Source organism: Acartia tonsa, chromosome 2 (genome assembly GCF_053477335.1).
Source record: "Acartia tonsa isolate MP-2025a chromosome 2, ASM5347733v1, whole genome shotgun sequence".
Taxonomy (NCBI): Eukaryota; Metazoa; Arthropoda; class Copepoda; order Calanoida; family Acartiidae; genus Acartia; species Acartia tonsa.
This window is the reverse complement of record NC_137261.1, coordinates 59807732-59833138: the sequence shown is the minus strand read 5'-3', so window position 1 is coordinate 59833138 and position 25407 is coordinate 59807732. Positions and strand designations below refer to the sequence as shown.

Sequence of the window (25407 nt, the reverse complement as noted above, 5' to 3'; positions counted from 1 at the left end):
CCCCATATCACCCTTATGAAATATAGATCTCCGAGTGTGTACGTTTGACCCCTAGGGGGTTTGTCGCACTAGTACGTTTGTCCCCTTGGTACGTTTAGCGGTAACCAAATGATAAGACTGCAGATTTTAAAATAATTTTGTTTTATGTATATTCGATTTTTAATTGTTATCTAACTTTGCAATTTTTCAAAATAGTTTTTTTATTATCTTAAATATTTAGACAAATTACAAAATGTTTTACTAATAATTAAATAAATTATAATTTGATAAGAAGTATAGTTAAATTCTTTCATTTAATACGGAGACCCTAAAAAATCCTTTATTCCTTACTATTACTCCCCCCCCCCTCTAAACATACTATAAGCTCTGAAAAAAATATAATGGTAAAGAAGGTAGATGTATAATATAATGTATGTGTATATACAACATTTATGTTTACTCCGATGGGAGCCTTTCCCTGTGCAACGGAGGTTTGCTCCCACAAGCCCCCATTAAAGACACCAACTTTCTACGAGGATAGACACAGCTAGAGGACTCTGGTCTAAACAACGTTCAGTATCGCCTTACCATTCACTTTGCATCGTGACTGTGACGTTAAGGTTTTAAGCTAGTTTTCCTATAATAAATAATCAAAAAAGTAATTTAAATATTTATATAGTGAAGACTTTTGTGGCTAAAAATTAAAGGACATATTAAACGTTAAAAAAGTGTTGTAAAAATGTTTCATAAAATGAGTTTATTTTAAAATAAAAATAAAACTCATTTTTGATTTGATTAACCTGGAGTGACTTGAAAGAGAATAAATTCTTCACATTTATTTTAAATTTAAACACAAGGTAAAGAATATTAGAAGTTGTATAATTTGAAATATGAAATTATGTAAATGTCAAAAAGGTCGAAATACATATTTATAACTTAGGACTCGATATGTTTTATTAAGAAAATGTAATAGTTATTTATCGCATCTATAGCTTTCCGCGGATATTTAAATGAAAAATATAAAATTAAAATCAGCCCCGAGGATACGAAGTGCTGGACTAACAAAACTGGTATTGATTTTATGTTTATTATTTTAATATTTGTAGAAAATTGTCTGAAATACGATACTATACATGATTTTTCAGAATGAGTAAGAACTAATTCAGGGGATATTTATCGGCTTCGAATCCATATTGGAACATTATTATTATTATTTTATAGAAAGTAAATATGTACTTAATACACACTAATTACAGCTAGGCTAATTGCATTTTTTATTCTACCAAAAAAATATATATATATTTTATGCTAGGTTTAATGGTTCTTAGTATTTTTACATACAAAAATATAGATTTTATAGGATATATTTATAAAATTATAATGAAACACTGTAAAATTTAGACACAGCTAGCTATAACAAGATATATTTTCTAACGACCAATAAAGTCTATTCATTACTTATATCTTTTAAACAGAGCTCGGTAGCCGCGCATAAGCCGCCTGTTGTTAGCCTAAGGGAAATACACATTTTACAATTTCAGCTAGAAGTCTAAACCTGACCCAAATATGACAATCCATCAAAAATATTGTCCAAGTATCCAAACGGATTATATTTGATGCTTAGTCGTGGCTGACGCTCGGCTGCCGAGCCATGAGTGAATCCGTTTTATTGTAATGTTTTTCTATAGATAACTAGATAATCACTATTCAAAAACTTTTTAGAAGTAAACAGGCAAACATAATCTGTGTCTCCCCTTTTTTCAGTCTGACTTTAGCAAATCAAACACAGAGATTTTTACTAGAGCTGGCCTAATTATTGTATATTTTTATTAAATTTTATGAAAATTTTTATTTCATGGTTGAAAATAACTCTATTAAAAATAATGAGTATCAAAATATGTTTGTAGTATAACAGAAATATATTTTAAATGGTAAGGCTAATCTGAAACTCAATTTTATACCGTATGATTCCATGTAACATACATATTTGTAAATAAATACCAATAGGAAGTTATTCGTAGGTAAAAAGTTGAATATTCTATTTATTAGCTTTAGGGTATAAATATATATTCTATTATATGTTAAGTAGAAAGGTATTTTTTTGTCGCAAATCCCTGAACCGATGAAGCATTTCATTTTATGGATGCTTTATATAGGTCTGGGATGCATATAGTTTTTTTTCTGCCGCCTCCTTTCTCTTACTAACTCATAAGAGTCCCTAGATTGTAAATGTATCAATATTTGACATTTATACTAAAGATGGTTGAATTTATCTCTTAATGACATATTCCTAATGGTTATTTATCTCATCGTATTATAGACAGCTTTCTGCGGATATTTAAGTGAAAAAATATTTAAAAATATTAAAACCATTTTTTGCCTTCGAAGCTAATAAAACTGGTACTAATCTTATGATTTTTATTTTAATTCTTGTGGAAAATTGGCTGTAATACGATGCTTTATATGATTTTTCAGTATGTTTAAGAACCGATTCTAATCCAGAGGATATTAATAGATTTCGAGGCCATACTAGAAAATAGTTGTATAACAACAAATTCTAATAGCAAGGCCTAGGCAAATCTTAACAGGAAAACATTGAGATTCCAGAAATACATTATCCTGTTGTTCTATACTTCAACTAGGATAAAAACATACAGAAAAGCGGGGCTCAAAAATCTTATCTTGAAATCATAGAGTAACTAAACAATAAACATTCTGTTATTCAAAAAAGTCATCACAAAATTAAATAATGCAATATAATTGATATAGAATTTTTTGGAATTTCTTTTCTAGGGGCGATATTTACAAACCTTTCCAGGACCTATGAGAAGCTACATTGTAAAGGAATACCATATCGGTTACAAAGATCTTTCTTTACAGGCATACAGACAGACACACAGACACAATTGTTTAAAAGCTTCGCTTTTAACGATATTAGATTACTTCATATAACCATATAAAGATACGCAAATAAAATTAAATTAAATTATAATTAATTAGATTGAAATGTTATAAGTAGTGCAACATCTTTTGAGATTTACAAACTCATTTTGGTAGTAGCTTTTATTCAAAGATAAAAACTAACAATTGAGGCTTTGAAAAAAGGTTTTTTTCAATCTTATTTTGTTAATAAGATTTTAAAATAAAGACTCTGAAACGCTTAGCATCTAGTAGTTCATCTAGTAGAAGGTAACAGGGTAAAGAGTTGGAAGGGGGAATTGTATTTTTAGTCCGCTGCAAGTTTCCCTTTATTAGAGAAGATTAAAATCTGGTGTAAGATTCAAGTATTAGTACATCCATTCATTTTATCTTTTTTTTTATAAATGTTGTAATGTTTCAACAAATGAAGATGAAGTATTCAACTAAATTTTTGCACCACAAACTTTTCTTTTTTTGTGTAGAAGGAAATGAAAATAATTTTCAACTGGTAATTTCACTTAAATGCAATTGTTGCCCCCTCGCTCAAGGGGGAGGGGGTCCCCCAACATTACCACATCCTCACCAAAGCAGCATATTCAAGTGATTTTGACACAAAAGTGCAATTAAAAGCAGGACGAAAATTTCCATTGTGCAATTTTTAAGAGCAGTTATTTTGAGTATGTATCACTTTGACAATGACAAAATAAAGATTGTTTAATAGTTGATGAATTAAGATATAAATAAAAAGTTTGTTACATTTGAACTTTAAAGAGCATAATTAGGAGTTTAAGAAGTATGACAAAAGCTAATATATCATTCCTTCCACCATTTCATGTGTGAAAATCTACCCAGTTGGGACATTTTTAAAGGGAAACAAGGATGACAACATCCAGAAAAGCGAAGCTCTGAAACGGTAGAACAAACGAACACTAACACTTTTAGAGCCGAATAATCACAATCTATAATACAAAGTAGCTTGATGTCTGTCCGTCCGTCCGTCCGTCCGTCTGTCTGTCCGTCCGTCTGAAGCTAAAGATCTCGGTAACCACTGAACCGATTGGATTCTACTCTTCAGGGTATATACCTATCGGTCCTGTGGTGGTTTTAAGCTATTTTCTTGGGGGGTGGGACACCCCCAATTCCCCTCAAAAATGAAAATTTACCCCCTCAAAAAAAAAATAATTTTCTTGACAACACATTAGACTATGAGCAGCACCAGTAGTAATTTTCTTGAGAATACATTAGACTATTTTTTTACGAATTTTGCGAATTCGTTATTTAAACGAGAAAATGTTTTCCTGCTGGATATATGCGAAAATTTGCGATTCGTTCTGCTGGGTAAGTAATAGAAGATGTAATTATTATACCTCTTGGGGCAAAGCCCCTAGAGGCTAGGGGCGAAGCCGCTAGTATAAATATATAACAGTTAATGAAAAAGTAAATTTGTTGAAATATTGCCTAAATACCGGATATTGTTTATGGACATACATAAATGTTTAGTACTTGATTATAGAGATGCTTCGCTTATATCATTGTACTTTGTTGTCTTAGGAATCAGTATTTTAAAAAATCGAATCAATCGGATTATTTTATCCTGTTTTAATTGCAAGAAAAAAGAATATTATTTTATAATCATATTTTTTATTCATTTTTATATGATGTAGATAGTCCATTTTTATTTTAAAATATACAATATTTAATATTTTACTTTACTATTAAAAAAAGAGAATTATTTTACATGATTTTAGCACAAAATATTTAATTGTTATTTCTTTCATCGTATTATAAACAGCTTTCCGCGGATATAGAATGTACAATTTTTAGATTAAAACCAGTTTTTTAGCCCCGAGGTGCCGAAGGCACGGGCTAAATGTATTAATGTATTATTTTAAGTATAGCAGCTTTTCTATAAGTACGTTCGTCCGTCCGTACATTATTTGGCCAGTATTAGTTAGAAAAATTGACAATACTTTTCTTATTATCTATCATATATTTATCTTAAAGGCAATGGCGTGCATAGGGTTCTGCTTTAAATCAACTTATTGTATATATTATATTTTGTTGCTCCGATATTTTTCACATTTTAAAATGACTAAATTGAAAATGAAAATATGTTTTGAAAATCAGTGGCTTACAAGAAAAAGTTCAAAGAAATGCAACAATATACTGCACATTCTTTTAACTTAAGAAATATATGGTTTATAAGAACTGAAAAAGAATAAAAAGAAGGATTTTTCGGTAGCTAATTATTTGTAGCACTTAAAAACAATGTAATAAATAAAACTTAAGACGGTCATTAAATCATTTTAATTAATTTGAGTCATGATGTATTAATTAAGTAAATCTATAAAATTGACTTGTTACACGATTTATAAATCCCATTTTCAAAATCAAAGCAATATATACCTGCATAATACATATCCTTAAACTACACTTTTTTGTGTGTAAAATTACTACACCTTTCATGTAAAAAGAAAGCTTGCTTTGAATTTGATTTTCAATAATTTATCAAAAAATGACCTAAATATATTAGCTATATTTTATGAAAATAAAAAAATAAATATCAATGTTACAATACATATAAACCTTTTACTTTATGCCTGTTCGGAATGCCACAAGTTTCCTTCGGTATTCATGGAATACTAATGGATACATTATTATTTGGAAGTTGCACCAGATTTTCATATACTCCGATAAATAAATGCTCGCAGCTGGCTAAAATTCCGATACCTACATTACACCATCCCCACCCACTCTTAATGGATGAACGAGCGGATCATTAAATGAGTGACAAATAAGCAATCTAAATTGTCGACAAATTTTCCCTTGTAAATATATCCACGTATATCCTATATCCATTGGATTATGGAATAGTCAACTAAGAAGAAACCACATTGACATTGATAAAAAGAAAAGAAAATACAAAAGTGTTGAATATTTGGCATTCCTCCAGCCGTTTGTTCATACAGTCAAAAAATCAAAACATTTAAAGCTTTTGAATAAAGAACCCAGGAGTGTCACAAATAAAAAAGGTCGCCTGTAATGACATAAATACAATTTGATTGACGATGTTGTTTATATAATTCTAATAGTTTAAAAGGTACCTAAAGTACCCATCGTAAAATGAACCCAACCAATTGAGGGAGGGGAGGGGGGGGGGGCGTGAATTATACCTAACCCTTACGGGACTAGAGCTATACCTGAAAAACTATTACCCTGAAAAAGAGTATATTAGCCGGAATAAAGTCAATCATCTTTAAATAGTTTATTAGAACCTAAACATGTTAATTCCAATATTTTAGTTAAAGGCTAGTTGAAAAACTATACAACAATTTCTTAGATTATGTTAATTTATATGTGAGTAAAGAATAATAGTTTCGCTACTATAGATATTTTCTTGTATATTGAAATCTGTTAATGTTAGAAATAAAGTTTCCTTTGGGAAAAATAAAGCGAGGCAAAATAGAATAGTTATTTATCGCATCGTATTATAGACAGCTTTCCGCGGATATTTAAATACAAAATTAGAAGATAAAAATTAAAAATTAGAACAACAAAACTGGTATAAATATTATTATTTCTATTCTAATATTTTTAGAAAGTTATAAATGCGATACATGATTTTCTGTAGAACCGGTTCTAATCCAACTTATATTAATCGGTTTCGAAGCTATATTTGAAATATCTTAATTCTCAGATAAACAATTCCTTCAGATTTCTAATATAAATACTTGCATGTTTTTTCTTATGAGTAATAATATTCTCAGTACTTAAAATGCTTAAAATAAGAAAGTTGCATGAGAAAGGTCTTTTTATGGATTTTGATTGAAATAGAAATATGTAAATTACTGAAAAAGATACATTAATTAAACGTTCTATAAAACGATTAATTTTAATGTATAAAAATATCAAAATCAAATAAAGACATTGGGTTAACTGTAATGAATAATTATGCAAAAAATAATTTATAAAATGTCATGTTTTAATATCAAAGAAAAATATAATAGAAGGGGATGAGGCAAAGCTATTATATTAGCCAGCTGCGAACATAAATTAATCAAAGTGAAAATGAAAATCTTGGGCAACATCCAAGTGATAATATATCGATTGTTTTAATCTTATTCTAAAAATAATATGGCACCTTTTGCTCAGTTCAATAATTCATTTCATATGAATTATTTTGACGTGTTGGTATAAAATTAAATTTGATTAATTTCTTACTTAATGAATATTGACAGAATACAGAATGTTCAGACAAGCTTGCACTTGGACAATTTAATTTATCACAGCTTTTCTACAAGTATAATTGTCGTAAAGTCAAACGGATAGCTTTTTTATGCCTGGAATAGTGTGTATTTTCTATATTGGTTACAAGAATGATATAATGCAAATTAGCACGTTTTTAGTAGCGAAGCTACTCTATAATTCGTAATGTCCGTCCGTCTGTCCGTCCGTCTGATACAAAGTGGTGAAAACGTGATTTTCTCGGCTCCTATAAAAGATAGACAGCTGAAATTTTTAGTGAAGATTCTTATAACATATGCCCATCTAATCTATACATTGTTTTGTCCATCCGTCTGTTATTTGGGGTGCTAGATCGATTCCTACATTTTCATGTTTTTCTGATTTTCTCAACTCCTTTTTAAGATAATGGGCTGAAATTTTCAGAGATTGCTTAAATTTTGATTTTACATATTCCCCTTATTTTATTACGATTTTTATATTAATAGGGGTGCTAGATCGATTCCTAGATTTTTAGGTTTTCTATTGTTTTCTCAATTCCTATTCAGGATTTGCGACTGAAATTATCAGGGATTGACTATGCTCATATTCTACATATTTCCATCAAATTTCATTAAGATTTGTTTATAAATTGTGGTGCTAGATCGATTCCTAGATTTTTAATTTTTCGTCATATAAAAGTTGCGTGATTTTGAAGTTTTCGTAATTTCCCTATTTCATCAAATATATAGGATGACAATGGTATATTGTAAATATATTCATAATATACATTTATAATTTATAAGCTTCGCTACTTATGGATGCTGTCATCCTTGTTTTATCTACTAATTTCCTATACTTAAAAACTTTCATTTTTTTAGAATAAAACTATTTTTCAAAAAGATAATATACAATTTGTTTATTTTTTGTCTACTAGCGGTTGCACCCTTTTGCATCTAAGGGTTATATATTCACTATTCAAAGGGATATGGAAGAGCAGAAAAATAGCGTAAAACCATATCAAGAAATATTTAAAAATATGTAGAATAGTATAAAACCACCACAGGACCTATGTAAAGCAGATAATTCGCTACTAACAAAAAGCATTCTACTTTTTATAATAGGAATTGGCTAATTTAACTGATAAAAACTTAAATTTCTAGTTTTTGAAAAATGCTTAAAAATTATTAAATTGTGTTGCCTTAAACCTGAATGTCAAGAGAATCTTGATCCCTTTGCTTACAGTATGTGAATATACAGGGAGTAAGGGGATACCACAATGGACAATAAAAAATTATATCCACCGATTATCAGCCAAACTGAAAAAGCATGTATTGTATCGTATTATAAACAATTTTCAATGAATTATAAAATTAAAAAATCATAATATTAATACCAGTTTTGTTAGCCTAGGTCTTCGGCCCCTCTGGGCTAACAAAAATGGAATTTATCTTATATTTTTTTCATTTTCTATCCGCGGGAAGCTGTCCTTGCTTTCCTGGAAAGTATGTGAGTAACTAAAAGGTTATTCAGACACAAATTTAAAATGGATTCGAATTCAAGTGAGAAATTTTCACAAGTACATCCAGGAATAAAGTTAAAAGCAAATTATTTTTAAAAAAGATGTCAAATATTTTCTTTGTGAAGCTTTTCTATTATAGTTAGGGTACTGTACATACTTACGTGACGGTAAGCTTCTTTTATTAATTTAGGCATAATGCTTGTACTATTGATTTCAAAATTTGAAAACTTCTGTATAAGCGGTACCAGCAAGTCCATTCTTCAAGTGTTCATGTTCGTTTGTCTACCGATTTCGTCTACCTTATTTTTAATAATTATCTTTAATGAATTTTAGAACACCTGAAGGTTAAAATTATTGGTTAAAAAGTTTAAACACTACTAGATTTGATCAAATTAATCAAAATGCAATAAAAAAATACATTTTTGTTATCTAACGAATAGGATAACGAGGTTATAAACTTTGAATACCCTAGTAATATACAATTCAGTGCCAAGTCTCCACCCTCCCTAATTATTATTTTGTAAACTTTCCTTTAATAAAATTAGCTATATATTGTGTGTCAAGTACGAGAAATGGAAATCGATAATTTTATTATAACACTTAGCATTTATATATTTGTATTTATAATAGTTTGTAAATTTGTTACAAGTCCAGCTTCTCTATAAATATAGCATATCTGGACGTTTAGCCAAATTCCTGAATAACTACACTTCCTTTTAATACTTCATATCTTTTTGGGAAGTTGCCTTCATAGAAAATAACCAAAGTGAGTTAGATCAAAGTTGCTATCAAATTAGCTAAAATAAACACATAAGGAAACTGTAGATTTAAAATGATACGCAAAGGTTCAAATGTAGAATTGTTTGGCATTATGTTTTCTTGGACATAAACATTTAGTAGTATCGATGCTTCTATATAATATGAAAAACTAGCAGATTCGCCCTGGCCTCTAAGGGCTTTGCCCCAAGAAGTAATTAATAAAAAAAGAATTAAGTACCTGGTGAGAAGCCCCTACTCCACAACTATTTTAAATAATAGAAAGAAAAAAAAATTGGGGGGGTTTCATTTTCAGGGGGGTTGGGTTTGTCCCACCCCCCAAGAAAATAGCTTAAAACCACCACAGGATCAATAGGTATATACCCTGAAGAGCAGAATCCGATCGCTTCAGTGGTTAGCGAGATCCTTCGCTACAAACAAACAGACAGACAAACAAACATCGTTCTACTTTGTATTATAGATTATATATGACCATCTTGAAAGTTCATTGTTTTGCTACCTCTTATGATGTATGTAAATAATTTTTAAAACTTCATATTTTTGTAAATCTATGTTGATGTGTATAAACAGTCACTGAATTAGCCTTATGTCAACATTTGCTTTACAATTTAAGAAATGCTGGATTTCAGCAGGGATCTAAAGGGATGAGACAATGGCCGATAAGTTGATGTACATCCCCAATGATGATAAACGAATTTACTCCTTCTGTAGATTACAATTATTAGTGGTTGAAAATTTTAGATACTTAACTTAATAACCATTCAATAAAAGTCCCTAAAGTTTTTAAGACAGCGAATAAGAAAAGGTTATTATAAAACATTTGAGACTAGATTAATAAACAACCCAATGTCCCCCCCCCCCTTCCTGTGTTTTCAGTGTAAACTCTTACACAAAGTACTTACAAATCAATTCAAGTAACATGTCCAACAAATAAACTTTTAATCCTTTTTATTTTAATAGCGTTATAATTAAATTGTTAGAACAACTCTATAATTTTAAATGATTTGATGACCTACAAACAGACCCTATTGCTTTATTGTAGCTGAATTTCCAGCATGGCTTCGAGTATGATAGATATCCACTGGGTGAGAACCGGTCCTTAGCCATACTGAAAAATCATGTATACCATTGCATTACACAATTTTCCACGAATGTTACATAAAAAATTAAATTAATACCAGTTTTGCTACCCTGCCTTCGGCTCTTGGGGCAAATAAAACTGGTTTTAATCTTATAATTTTTCATTTTAATACCCGCGGAAAGCTGTATATAATACAATCCGATAAATAACTATACCAAAAAGTAAAAGTGGTATAATGTTTACAAAGGATTAAGTAACATAAAAATACAGGGAAGTGATGGGACATTGTCCTGTTTATTACACTAGTCCCCAAAGTTTTATATCAACGTTTTCTTAACAACTTTGGGGACTTTATTGAATTTTGATTGGTAAGTTTATTAAGTTAAGTGTCCAAACGTTTAAACCAATGATTTTAATCTACAGAAAGGTTAATCTTGTCTATCATCATTTTGGATGTTCATTAAGTTTTAGGCCACTGTCTTATCCCTATGAATTCCTGTAAAAAATACAGTAAATGCAGAAAAATAATTTATGTCAATGTTGGCCGATACTGACCCAAACCCAACAACGGTGACTGGAAATAAATCATCATTTGCACAAAAAGTGTATTTATTTATATATTTGTTTCCACAGGATTTATTTACTTATTTATTTATTTTGTGTTCAGTGCCACCTCAACATTGTATTTGTTTTATTAGAAAGTTAGGATTTTGAAAGACAAAAGTCTAACATTTTAACTTATAAAAAATGTTTACCTTTGAATTTGGCTAAATTATAGGTTTTGTATAATACTTTAACGTTCTAATCTAACTGAACTAATTTCCTAAGAATCATCTCTAAATTAAACAATTAAAAAGTTCGCAAAAAAAGTTTTATTGTACTTCATTCGAAAGAACTATTTTTAAACATACACGTTATTTCTTGGAAATACTGAATCAATGGGGCAGATATACATAATTATTCTTTAGTAAAACTTCCTTGTTTCTAATTATTCTTAAATTAGTTATATATCGCATCGCATTATAGACAGCTTTTCTTGGATCTTAAAATAAGATATTATAAGACTAATTAAATTTATAGTATTTATTTCAATATCATTAAAATTGTCTGAAATACTATATTTTCACAAAATATTTCTTTTTCAACAATAATAGTTCGCGATAGATTATTTCTTTATGAGATGTTATACTACATACATATATCTTATCCTCAAGTATATTCAGGGATAAGACAATGGCCGATAATTGGATGTACATCCCCAATATTGATACACAAAAATACCCTATATGTCAATTACTATTAGTGATTAAAAAGTTTTAACAAAAAAATCTAAATTGTTGATAAGCCTATGAATTACAAAACTTTGGGGACTGGTATAATAAACAGCCCAATGTCCCCTCCCTCCCTGCCCTATCCTAGTGTTGATAGATGTCCATATACTTGCCAAAACTCTTGCTTTTATACAGGTTTAAGTGTTTGTGTTATGGATAGGGAGTTCTTAATACACACATTATATTATTATCACATATTATCACATTAACAAAAAACATAATCTTAAAAATCAACGTAAAATAGATTAATATAAAAGCAGAATGAGATGCAAGGACGTCCAAGGGGGGGAGGGGTAAAGGGGTGATTAACCCCTCCCCCAAATGAAAAAGCTTGAACGCCCCTGAAGAGATGTATAGAATTTAAAAGCGATTTTAAACTTTGCATGATGATTCCAAAACATTTAAAACATGCTTTTTGAACAACAAATTTTTGTATGACACTCTACAAGTGTTAATGTCGCTTGTACTACCGCTTCAGAGCTTCGCACTTTAGGATGTTATCATCCTTGTTTCAGTAAAACATTTGTTTTATTTTATTTAACTTTTTCGTGTTTTATTATAATGTACTTCTAATTTGCATTTGTCACCGTGCTAAAAAAATAACATTAAATTAAGTTTAATAATTATTATTAAACACAAATGAAACATAGCATTAAATTTTTATTATTAAATAAATATATACAAGTTTGCTTGGTTTTCTATAGGATTTTCACTCAGGGAGGGGGGGGGGGGGGGGCATTGTGGTGTCCCCAAAGTTTTATAATAACGTTTTATTATTCGTTGGCTTAACGACTTTGGGGACTTTTGATAAATTTGGATTGGTTGGTTAAGTAAGTGTTTCAAGCTTTTCAACATCTAATTGTAATCTACAGAAGGGGTAACTTTGTGTATCATCATAGGAGATGTACATCAATTCATCGGCCATTGTCTTATCCCTTTAGCTCCCTGATTGTCACTAATGTAAGTGGGTCTAAATAAATGAAGTACAAACCACAAATTATGCCTGGCGAACATTAATCAATAAATACATTGTTGTACAGCTAGATTAACTGGGTCTAATTCCTTACCCAGGGTTGGGAGGTAGAATAATACATTGTTGTAGAGCTAGATTAACTGGGTCTAATTCATTACCCAGGGTTGGGAGGTAGAATAATACATTGTTGTACAGCTAGATTAACTGGGTCTAATTCCTTACCCAGGGTTGGGAGGTGGAATAATACATTGTTGTACAGCTAGATTAACTGGGTCTAATTCCTTACCCAGGGTTGGGAGGTAGAATAATACATTGTTGTGCAGCTAGATTAATTGGGTCTAATTCCTTACCAAGGGTTGGGAGGTTGAATAATACTTTGTTGTACAGCTAGATTAACTGGGTCTAATTCCTTACCCAGGGTTGGGAGGTGGAATAATATATTGTTGTACAGCTAGATTAACTGGGTCTAATTCCTTACCCAGGGTTGGGAGGTTGAATAATACATTGTTGTGCAGCTAGATTAACTGGGTCTAATTCCTTACCCAGAGTTGGGAGGTTGAATAATACTTTGTTGTAGAGCTAGATTAACTGGGTCTAATTCCTTACCCAGAGTTGGGAGGTGGAATAATATATTGTTGTAGAGCTAGATTAAATGGGTCTAATTCCTTACCCAGGGTTGGGAGGTGGAATTATTTGCAGATCATTTAATAAACATTTTCCTTTTTTTGAATGCCTTTTGACATTAAATTAGTGTACAATATTTTTTTGACATGTTTTTTCTTACAAGACTTGGCAATTTGGCACTAAAAGACTAAATTATTTCCAGTATGGCTTCCAAACCGATTAATATCCACTGGATTAGAACCAGTTCTCAGTCATACTGAAAAATTATGTATAGTTTCGTATTTTCCACGAATACTAAAATGAAATTCATAAAATTTATACCAGTGTCCATAGCCTGACCATCGGCCCCTCAGGGCTCACAAAATTATATTTATTTATATTTTTGCATTTTAATATGGTTCTCCTTTACAGGGTAGTTTCGCATAAGTTCTGGGAAGGTGGTAAATAAACTTAGGTCAAATTTTAATGGAAGAAAATAGTGTTCATCTTTCCAAGTTTGCTTAACCTTTCATTCACATTACATACTTACTCTCTATCCTTAAGCAAACAGTCTACTTACATGTTTCATATAGACTTAGAATAATAATTAGGAAGAAAATTACTTCTCTACATTTAATTTATGTCCCTATGTCAATTTAAAGTCATTTCTTTTTCTAGGATTATGTTAAAAACCTGCCCAAGTATCAATTTTTTAAAAACCGATTAATATCCGCTGGACTAGAACCGGTTCCCAGCCATAATGAGAAAAAAAATGTATATCATCATGCGATAAATAACTATTCCTGCATTTATTAGATATATTTTTTATGGTGAACAATTTAAATGAAATAATTAATGCACATTGGATTTGTTCTGGTTAAGAAATAAAACAGTACGTTTCCAGGTTCCAATAGGGGTTTCTCGGCTTGGTACTTTAAGGAAAACCGCCAAAAATACCAGAGTAAAAAGCATCATAACAAGTTAATCTTGTATTAAACATGTTAATGTGCTGTTTATTTAATTAGCTCATGACATTACTAAATATGAAAATAAAATTATGTGATGTTTTTTTAGGGAATAACTAAAAAATATTTTTTTTAGCAAACAATGCATTCTCATTATAAAGTAATAAAATAGAAATAGAAATGTATATTATTCAGTCTGTCTGTCTAGTCGAGTTAAATATAATTTTTTATTATTTTGTACCAGTTAATTTACTTTGGCGTTTCAATAAAAAAAAGTATTTTATGGTTTGTTTTTAATTTTCATTTACAATCAGTTTTTAAAAAATCCTAATTTACCATTTAAATGGATAAATGTATAAGTAAGTATAGATGTATAACCCAGACAACTACCTGGCTCCAGTGGTGGGGACCTGTTATGTCTGCTAGCAAATTTCTTTCTGTTTTTTTTGTAGTGACTTGGCTGTTTTTATATTTCTGATGCTATTGGCTGATATTAAAAGACCCAATTGAAGGTCAACACAGGGGCCCGCGTACAGTTATATAAACCCTGCCCCCTCTATTCTTTTACTTAAATATGTTATGTATATTTGTAACTTATTGTTTTTTCAGTTATGTTAATTTTCTTATCGGAGATTTACCACTGTGCAACAAAAAGTTTTCCGCAGATAGTAAAGTAAAGATTTTAAGTCTGGTCTTTTAGCCCCGAGGAGCCAGAGGCCCGTGCTAACAAAACTGGAATCCGGTTGTATTCCTGATAATATCATTCAATTTCGAAGCCATACTGGAAAATAAATCAGAATTTATCAGATTTTTTTTGGTGGCAATTATCAGATCAAAACAAATTATTTCATGGAATTTTTCTTCTATTATGTTAATTGAATTATTTAGACGAAAATAAACTTCTGACTGGCTGTTTATTATTAAAATTCATATGAATTTCATTTTGAACTTCATTCAAAAAACGATTTTGTTTTCTGATAAAAATCCTTTTTATAATTATTTTCTTGGAAAATTTCCTTCAACAAACAGGAACTACAAATATTAATTTAAGGTGTGCAGGTGTGTGTTTGTATGTATATATGTTTGTGTGTATGTTGTGTTGTTGTGTGTATAAGACACATATCCTTTCAGGCCGTGATTTATATTCACACAGAATTGGAAGCTCATGCTAGGCTTGTGCCAGATTCATATTCACACAGAATTGGAAGCTCATGCTAGGCTTGTGCAAGATTTATATTACCACAGAATTGGAAGGTCATGCTAGGCTTGTGCCAGGATTATATTACCACAGAATTGGAAGCTCATGCTAGGCTTGTGCCAGATTTTTATTCATACAGAATTGGAAGCTCATACTAGGTTTGTGCCAGATTTATATTCACACAGAATTGGAAGCTCATGCTAGGCTTGTGCCAGATTTTTATTCATACAAAATTGGAAGCTCATGCCAGGCTTGTGCTAGATTTATATTCACACAGAATTGGAAGCTCATGCTAGGCTTGTGCCAGATTTATATTCACACAAAATTGAAAGCTCATGCTAGGCTTGTGCCAGATTTATATTCACATAGAATTGGAAGCTAATGCTAGGCTTGTGCCAGATTTATATTCACACAGAATTGGAAGCTCATGCTAGGCTTGTGCCATATTTATATTCACACAAAATTGAAAGCTCATGCTAGGCTTGTGTCAGATTTATATTCACACAGAATTGGAAGCTCATGCTAGGCTTGTGTCAGATTTATATTCACACAGAATTGGAAGCTCATGCTAGGATTGTGCCAGATTTTTATTCACACAGAATTGGAAGCTCATGCTAGGCTTGTGTCAGATTTATATTCACACAGAATTGGAAGCTCATGCTAGGCTTGTGCCAGATTTATATTCACACAGAATTGAAAGCTCATGATAGGCTTGTGCCAGATTTATATTCACACAGAATTGGAAGCTCATGCTAGGCTTGAGCCAGATTTATATTCACACAGAATTGGAAGCTCATGCTAGGCTTGTGCCAGATTTATATTCACACAGAATTGGAAGCTCATGCTAGGCCTGTGCCAAATTTATATTCACACAGAATTGAAAGCTCATGCTAGGCTTGTGCCGGATTTATATTCTCACAGAATTGGAAGCTCATGCTAGGCTTGTGCCAGATTTATATTCACACAGAATTGGAAGCTCATGCTAGGCCTGTGCCAGATTTATATTCACACAGAATTGAAAGGTCATGCTAGGCTTGTGCCGGATTTATATTCTCACAGAATTGGAAGCTCATGCTAGGCTTGTGTCAGATTTATATTCACACATAATTGGATTATTATATAAATTTTTTAATTGCACTGAAACTGAAACCCGACTAAAATTTAAAATTTGCTTTTGTTAAATATTGTAATGTACGGGTATTTTGTTGAAAGACGTCGCTTTTCTACATTTAAGATTTTTTGTGTAAATAATAAATGAAAATTAATTATTTATTATCTTGTATAAAATAATCATTATTCTTAAAAGAATAATAATTTTCCAGTGTGGCTTTAAAAACGATTAATAACTGCTTCATTAGAACTGGTTCTCAGTCATATTAAAATCCATGTATTGCATTTAATTACAGACAATTTTCAACGAACGTAAAATAAAATCATAGAACTATACCCGTTTTGATAGCCAGAACCTTCGGGCCCCCGATGCTAACAAAACTTTAGATTTTTCATTTTATTATCCACGGAAAGCTGTCTATAATACGATGCGATAAATAACTATTTTATATTTAATTATGCTATAAACATTCTGCTTATTTGATACAAAATAAAATTCATAATAAAGACTTTCAATTGACTACTTTTCAAACTACAACAAATAGACTTATTTTTTGGGTAAAGTAATTTTGTAAAATGTTTACTCTTTTAAAAGGATTCAAAATGCAAAGACATATATTTTTTAACTCTTATTTTATACATCTTAATTGGAACTGGTGATCTATTTTTATAGAGAAACATATGTATTCCATCAATAAAAAAAGTTAAACAAATTAAACTGTGTTTATACATATAATAAATACTTTCATAAATGTTGTCATTCTTGTTTTAAATACAGTTATGACGTAAGTCATACTTAATTCGTTAAATTCATTGCAAATATAAAATTGTTGAAAAAACTATTTATTTAAGCATTAAACCTTTGAATTTATAAACCTTAAATGTTTCATTTTTGAACGCGAAAATGTGTTTTAAAAATCTACATTTAATCTTCCAAATCTGTCATATATTAGTGTTCATGTCTGATTTTCGACGAAAATTTGGCTGAGTAATAATTTTGATCAAATTTATAGTAGATTATATTTGTGAATACTTTATCTATTTGCGTAAAACTATTTGTACCAAAAGAATTGGAAAACAGAAAAGTTTAAACCAATGTAAGCTGGCAAAAAATGCCTACATAAGTTTGCGTCCAACTTTTTTGCCTTTGTTTTGTTCAAGATACTCTCTTCTACTCTAGAAAATGAAAGTTATACCTTTTCTTCAAGGCTCGGCAGTAGCAAGGGATATAAAATGTTCGTGGATATATTGACAGGGGAATTTTGTCGTCAATTTAAATTGCTAATAATGACATCATTTATTGGCCAGTTCGTTTATCCAGTAAGAGGGGTATAAGACGGTATCCTTATTTTATCAATTGCAGCATCATATTTATATATCAATTTGGCTACACATAGACTAAATTTTAGAATTTGGGTGAGAGGTCAAAGGTGACTCTCACTGCTGGTCTCTAATTTGTTGCTGAAAAAAAGACAGATGTTTCTTTTTAGTGGGGTAAACACCCCTTTAACCTAACCTAGGGTATTTTTGCGGCTGATAAACTACAAACTTGCGACTGTTTCACGCAGCTGTAGCTGCTTCGGACGAGCAATGGATATATAATATACGTGAATTTTATGACAGGGAAAAATATATTGCTAACATGGACATCATTAATTGGTCAGTTCGTTCATCCAGTAGGAAGGTAGTGAATGGGAGTATCGTTATATAAGACAGATACGTGTTTCAATTGTTAGAGTACATGATATTCTGGTGTAAGATCCAAGTAATGATAAATCCATTTGACGAGCCTTATATTCTTTCTCTCTCTCTTTCTCTTCTAGTTGTTTATGTAACTATTTGCATTTAAACCACGTAATATCTTTGTACTAAGATTTTAATCATTAGATATATTTGGTTTTATTTTTAAAACCTAAATTTTATGATGTAAAATTTCTGATTTGTTTAAAAGTTGGTTAGTCGGTTTGTCAGTATGAAATTAATACTTCACAGTTTACGAGTTATTTTTACTATAATAAAAAGTAGTAAAGGGGATCATATGAAGGAAATGAAGTCATTCCTTAAAAGGACAGAAATTTCATTGCAAAAAGGACAGAAATCATCTTCCTTTTTCTCAGATAAGTGAAATATGGACAAAAATCACTCTCCTTTTTCTCACATATCTGAAAAAGAGAATAAAAATCACCTTCCTAAATCTCACTTAATCTTCCTAATCCTAAGTAAACTAACCTAGTTCCTCCAAATTCTACCTTTTCATAACAAAGTCTACCTTTTCCTTACACATTCTCACTTATTCTCAGATAACCTACCTTACTCTAAGAAATTCCTCCTAAATCTAAGAAAATCTACCTTACTCCCCCAAATTCTTCCTTGGTTTCCCAAATTCTTCCTTATTCTAGGAAATTCTACCTAATTTTAAGAAATTCTTCCTTATTCCAAGAAAATCTACCTTATTCCCCCAAATTCTTCCTTATTCTTGGAAATTCTATGTTATTGTAAGAAATTCTTCCTTATTCTAAGAAAATCTTCCTAATTCTCCCAAATTCTTCCTTATTCTAAGAAAATCTACCTTATTCTAACAAATTCTTTCTTATTCTAAGAAAATCTACCTTATTCTAAGAAATTCTACCTTATTCTTCCTAATTCTTTCTTATTCCCCCAAATTCTTCCTTATTCTAAGAAAATCTTCCTAATTCTCCCAAATTCTTCCTTATTCTAAGAAAATCTACCTTATTCTAACAAATTCTTTCTTATTCTAAGAAAATCTACCTTATTCTAAGAAATTCTACCTTATTCTTCCTAATTCTTTCTTATTCCCCCAAATTCTACCTTATTCTAAGAAAATCTTACTTGTTCTAAGAAAATCTACCTTATTCTAAGAAATTCTTCCTTATTCTAAGAAAATCTACCTTATTCTAAGAAATTCTTCCTTATTCTAAGAAATTCTTCCTTATTCTAAGAAATTCTACCTTATTCTAAGAAAATCTACCTTATTCTAAGAAATTCTTCCTTATTCTAAGAAAATCTACCTTATTCTAAGAAATTCTTCCTTATTCTAAGAAATTCTACCTTATTCTAAGAAAATCTACCTTATTCTAAGAAATTCTTCCTTATTCTAAGAAAATCTACCTTATTCTAAGAAATTCTTCCTTATTCTAACAAATTCTTTCCTATTCTGAGAAAATCTACCTTATTCTGAGAAATTCTTGCTTATTCTAAGAAATTTTTCCTTATTCTAAGAAATTCTACCTTATTCTAAGAAAATCTTCCTTATTCTAAGAAATTCTTCCTTATTCTAAGAAATTCTACCTAATTCTCCCAAATTCTTCCTTTTTCTAAGAAAATCTACCTAATTCTCCCAAATTCTTCCTTTTTCTAAGAAAATCTACCTTATTCTAAGAAATTCTTCCTTATTCTAAAAAAATCTACCTTATTCTAAGAAATTCTTGCTTATTCTAAGAAATTTTTCCTTATTCTAAGAAATTCTACCTTATTCTAAGAAAATCTTCCTTATTCTAAGAAATTCTTCCTTATTCTAAGAAATTCTTCCTTATTCTAAGAAATTCTTCCTTATTCTAAGAAATTCTACCTTATTCTAAGAAAATCTACCTTATTCTAAGAAATTCTTCCTTATTCTAAAAAAATCTTTCTTATTCTAACAAATTCTTCCTTGTTCTAAGAAAATCTACCTTATTCTAAGAAATTCTTCCTTATTCTAAGAAATTCTACCTTATTCTTAGAAAATCTACCTTATTCTAAGATATTCTTCCTTATTCTAAGAAAATCTACCTTATTCTAAGAAATTCTTCCTTATTCTAAGAAAATCTACCTAATTCTCCTAAATTCTTTCAATATAAAGGGGTCCCAAACTCAAAAACAAAGTTTCAGCGTGATCCGACCACCCGTTCTCGAGATACAGTGACCTGGTGTCCTTGGCACTGACGTTGAGATTTGGGAAATGGTTTGAATCCTTAATAAAATATTTTGGCACTTAGTCAAAATTTTGAAGAAAAAATACCCAGGTGGACAAATAATTTTGATCAAATATTTGAAAATTATTTTAAGTGTCAAATTATTTTTGGACTTTAACCAAATTTACTAAGGTTTCGAACCATTTCCCAAATCTTACTGTAGGTACCAAGGACACCAGGTCACCGTATCTCAAGAACAGGTGGTCGGATCGCGCTGAAACTTTGTTTTTGACTTTGGGACCCCTATATATTGCTGTATTTCAGGTATAATGTTACTTAATCTCGTCTAAACTCTTTTAACCCAAGGTATAACATTTAATGCAGATTTTCAGTAGCGCAGCTACTCTTAATTTCTTTAATTTCGGATATTTTATAATATGAATATAGATATGGATATACGTAGATATATTTACAGAGAAAATTTGTCCCCAATTCAGGTTGCTAACATGGATCTCTATAATTGATCAGTTCGTTTATCAAGTAGTAGGGAAGGTGCAAGGGGTAAAGGAGTAAATTAAAAGTATCGTTACTCTAGCTAGTTGCGATTTGTCTCTTTATTAGAGTACACGAAAATCTGGTGCAACATTCAAGTAATAATATATCGATTATTACATGCTTAGTATTTGAATTTAAGATGTTTTATAATATGAATATTAAAAAAGTAGAACAAAGTCAAAGCGTAATCCCCAACTCCTGAAAATATGATAATATTAATGACATCTATGAAAAGTCACTAAAAACAAAGCTGCGTCGCTTCTGTATAATCTGTTCTTGTGTAAAAAGATGCACTCAATGGATGGGCCACACGAGAGTTAACATGTACTCAGCTCATTCAACGTTAGCCTGGTCAAAAACCAAAAGAAAATTAGCCAAAAAAAATAATTATATTTAGTTTTTGTCATGTTAATGCATTACAATTGTTAATAAGAATACCTTTCCTACCTTTTTTATATTTCGTTAAGCTGAAAAATTAATTAGGGGTTTTTCACATAGGTCCAGGGATGGTTTTATGCTATTCCATTTTTATATTTGAGTCTTGGAATTGTTTTGGGCTATTTTTAACCCCTTCTATAACCCTTCGAACTAAAGCCCTTAGATACTAAGGTATTCTCGATTTTTTTTGTATTATAGAATTGACTAGGCTACTGAAAGATTGACTGAAAGCCATTTGAAGAAAGTTTATTTAATGTTTGATGTTAGACTTGGTATGTGGCCAGGGATCCAAAGGGATAAGACAATGGCCGATAAATTGGTGTAAATCGAAAATGGTGATGCACAAAATACCCTTCTGATGATTACAACTAGTGGTTGAAACTTTTGAACACTCAACATAATGAACCAATCAATCAAAATGAAATAAAAATCCCTAAAGTTGCTATGGAAACGTTCTAATAAAACTTTGGGGACTAGTGTAATAAATAGCCCAATGTCCCCTCCCTCCCTGATAAGTGCCGCATCCCAAGGGACAACAGGAAAAAATCCGTTGCCATTTTCCTTTCTTCTTTTTTTTTCTTTTTGGTTCAATAGAGTTACTTTCATTGTTATACTTTTTATTATTTTTTTTATTCAGCATAGTTGCTTATAACTAGGGTATGTTTGTTTGTTCGTTGATAACGAATTTATAATTCTAATAATAGGGTCTACGCTGTGTATTTTTTATTATTTTTTTTTCTGAAATTCAGTTTCCTGTATTTTTTTACCTTAATTTTTGTTTCATTATGGCTTAGAAAACGATCAATATCCACTGGATTAGAACCACTTCTCAGCCATACTTAATAATAATGTATAACATCGTAATAAAGACAATTTTCCAAGAATATTATAATCAAAATCATAAAATTAGTTCCAGCTTTGAAAGCCCTTATCTTTTACCCTGGGGTTTCGATCTTATATTCTTTTTTATTTTGATATCCGCGGAAAGCTGTCTATAATACATTGTTATAAATAACTATTCTACTTCTCCCCATCATTGCATTTTATAGAGTCCTAACTAGAAAAAATTACCATTTGCACTTTTATTATGGCAAATTGGCCTTTCTGAGAATTCATAAAAATTTCCTTTTTTTTTACAACATTTAATTTGATTTGATAATAGTTATTTATTGCACTGTTTTATAGACAACTTTTTGTAGATATAAAAATAAAAAAAACTAAACCAGATATGTTAGTTCTGAGTGGTCGATGCTAACAAAACTGGTATTAATTTTATGATTTTTATTTTATTATTCGTAAAAAATTGTCTGTAATACTACTCATTAGATTTCAGTTAGGCTGAGAACAGGTTCTAATCCAGCGGTTGCAAAAAAAATACTGGATAAAAAGTTTTCATAATAAAAAACATTATATCAGTAGATATAAATTACAGAAATATTATATTAAAAAAGTAATTATATTTGATAAAGAAAACTCTGTAAATTATATCAACCATAAAATATATATTTTAAAATTCTACTTAACGCAAAATATATTTAATTAATTAATTTAGCAGACCTTTGTTTAAAATTAATACAATACCGCAGTTATTCACCAATTAGTTAGTACGCCTGTCCATCATTATTAATATTTAAACATATTCTGTGAAAATGAAAGATAAACAACATATCTTTATTGAGCTTTATTACAATTAACTGTACGATTGAATTAAGATAATAGAGGGGGTTCGAGCTATATGTAACTTTACCCACGTCAGAAATATAAACACAGCCGTCTCTACAGAAGAACAGAACGTAATTTTCTAGCAGACGAAAAGGGTCTCAGCGATTATAGCAAAGTAGTTGTCAGAATTATACATCGGATTTCTATCGGTTTCGAAGCTTTACTAAAAAATATTTGTTTTAGATTTAATAATTATTTTGTAATATTTGTTTCAACCACTAATTGTAAACGATAGAAATAGTGATTTTTGTGTATCTTTATTGGGGATCTATATCAATTTATCGGTCATGGTCTTATTCCTTTAGATCCCTAATGTTTTCCTGTATTTTATCTGGCAAACATATTCATATGTTGTTGACTTTATTTACCTGACCTTATTTACAACACTCTAAAAATAAATTGAAACAAGGATGATAACATCCATAAAAGTAAAGTAAATTTGTTGCAAAACTGCTTAAATACAGTATACTGTTTAACCCTTACAGATCGGGGGGGGGGGGGTCATATTGACCCCCCCCCCTCTAGTTTTTTTAATGTCATTTTTTTTGTAGGTAAGATGGAGAGCTGTGACTTCATGACTTTTTAAGTTTAGTAATTATGCGTCGGCAGGAGTTGATTTTATTAGGATATCTGGTCTGTGTCGGTCGTGGTGTCCGGTCAAAGTCGGTTGGGTAGCACCAAAATTTTAAAAAAATTCTAAATAAATCTTAATTTCTACATTATGACTTTTGTGTATAAGGTAGAAACCTAAATTTTTTTTGGTGAATACTGAGATATCAATGGCCTTATGAGAAAAGTGGTGTTATGACCGTTTGACCACTCCCTGACCGACTTTATGACCGATTTTTGACCGGCTTTTACTACAGACATATATCATGAATATTGTGGCTTCTATTACAGCTAGAGACCTATAAATTTTTTTGATGAATTCTTGAGCAACAATAAACAGATAAAAATATTAATTGGCGCCGCCAACCGCCGTTTTACCGCCGTAACCGCCGAAAATGGCGGTTTCCGTTATTTGCCGTTTTTCGGCGATGATCAGAAAAAGTAATTTTTTTGTTATGAAAAATAAAAGTTCGTCCTAAAATTTGATCATCCTAGCTGCAAAATTGGCCGCTCTATAGCTGTTTTAAAATTTAGCGGCTGGCCGCTAAAAAGCGGCTACGGAGCGGCCTGACTGCTATGACTAGAAAAAGTAATTTTCTCTAAAAATACACATGAACCACCAGAAAAAAATTTTACGTCTTTATCTGTAACAGAAGCCAAGATAGAGGGGGGGTCAATATGACCCCCCCCCCCCCCCGATCTATTGAGGTGGGAATAGGGGCCCGATCTGTAAGGGTTAAGGACAAATTTACATTATAAAGATGCTTTGCTTATAACATTGTGCCTTGATGTGAAAGGAATCTGAATTCCAAAAAAAAATACAATTTTTAAGAGTATATTGACATCCATATGATCTAGCAAGCTCTTGAGTTGTTTATACTTCTCAAATATGTAAATAAGTATCAAGAAATAATTGCTATATAGATACATACTATTTAAGTACCGAAAATACACAAATATCATACAATTTAGGATAAATGATCCCAATACATTTTTGTACTTCTTGACTATGTGAAGAAAAAAAAATATATACATTATACATTTTTATTAATTCATAGATACATGTATTTAAAAGTATTTATTATACTGTCATATCTAATGGCTTTTCATTACTTTAATAATTTAGCTGTCTTTTTGTCCCATGTTTAGTATTTAGTTCCTGGTATGGCTCAATTAATATCCAACCGTTACATGGGGTATAATATTGTATTAATATACGTGGATATTAAGACAGGTTTCTACTTTTCTTATTAACCAATCTTGTTTGGCCTACTTTCTATTGGATACACTGTAAAGCATGCATAAGTCTAGGGTATAAAGGGATAAGACAATGGTAGATAAATTGATGTACATCCACAATGATGGTGCACAAAATTAATTCTTCAATTAGTGGTTGAAACTTTTTGACACTCTACTTAATGAATCAACCAATCAATATTTATCAATGAAAAAGAAAACTTTATCACAAAACTTTGGGGACCAGTGTAATAAAC

The 25407-nt window shown here is 30.5% G+C and overlaps 1 protein-coding gene across 1 annotated transcript in view; it reads left to right on the top strand.

Moving 5' to 3' along the window:
• Nucleotides 1–567: 567 nt before the first annotated feature.
• LOC145312882 (neuroplastin-like) overlaps nucleotides 568–25407 on the top strand; it is a 76795-nt gene continuing 51955 nt past the window's right edge. The window contains exon 1 of the mRNA XM_080152107.1: nucleotides 568–836. The gene's annotated coding sequence lies outside the window, so the exon portion shown is untranslated. The remainder of the gene's footprint in view (nucleotides 837–25407) is intronic.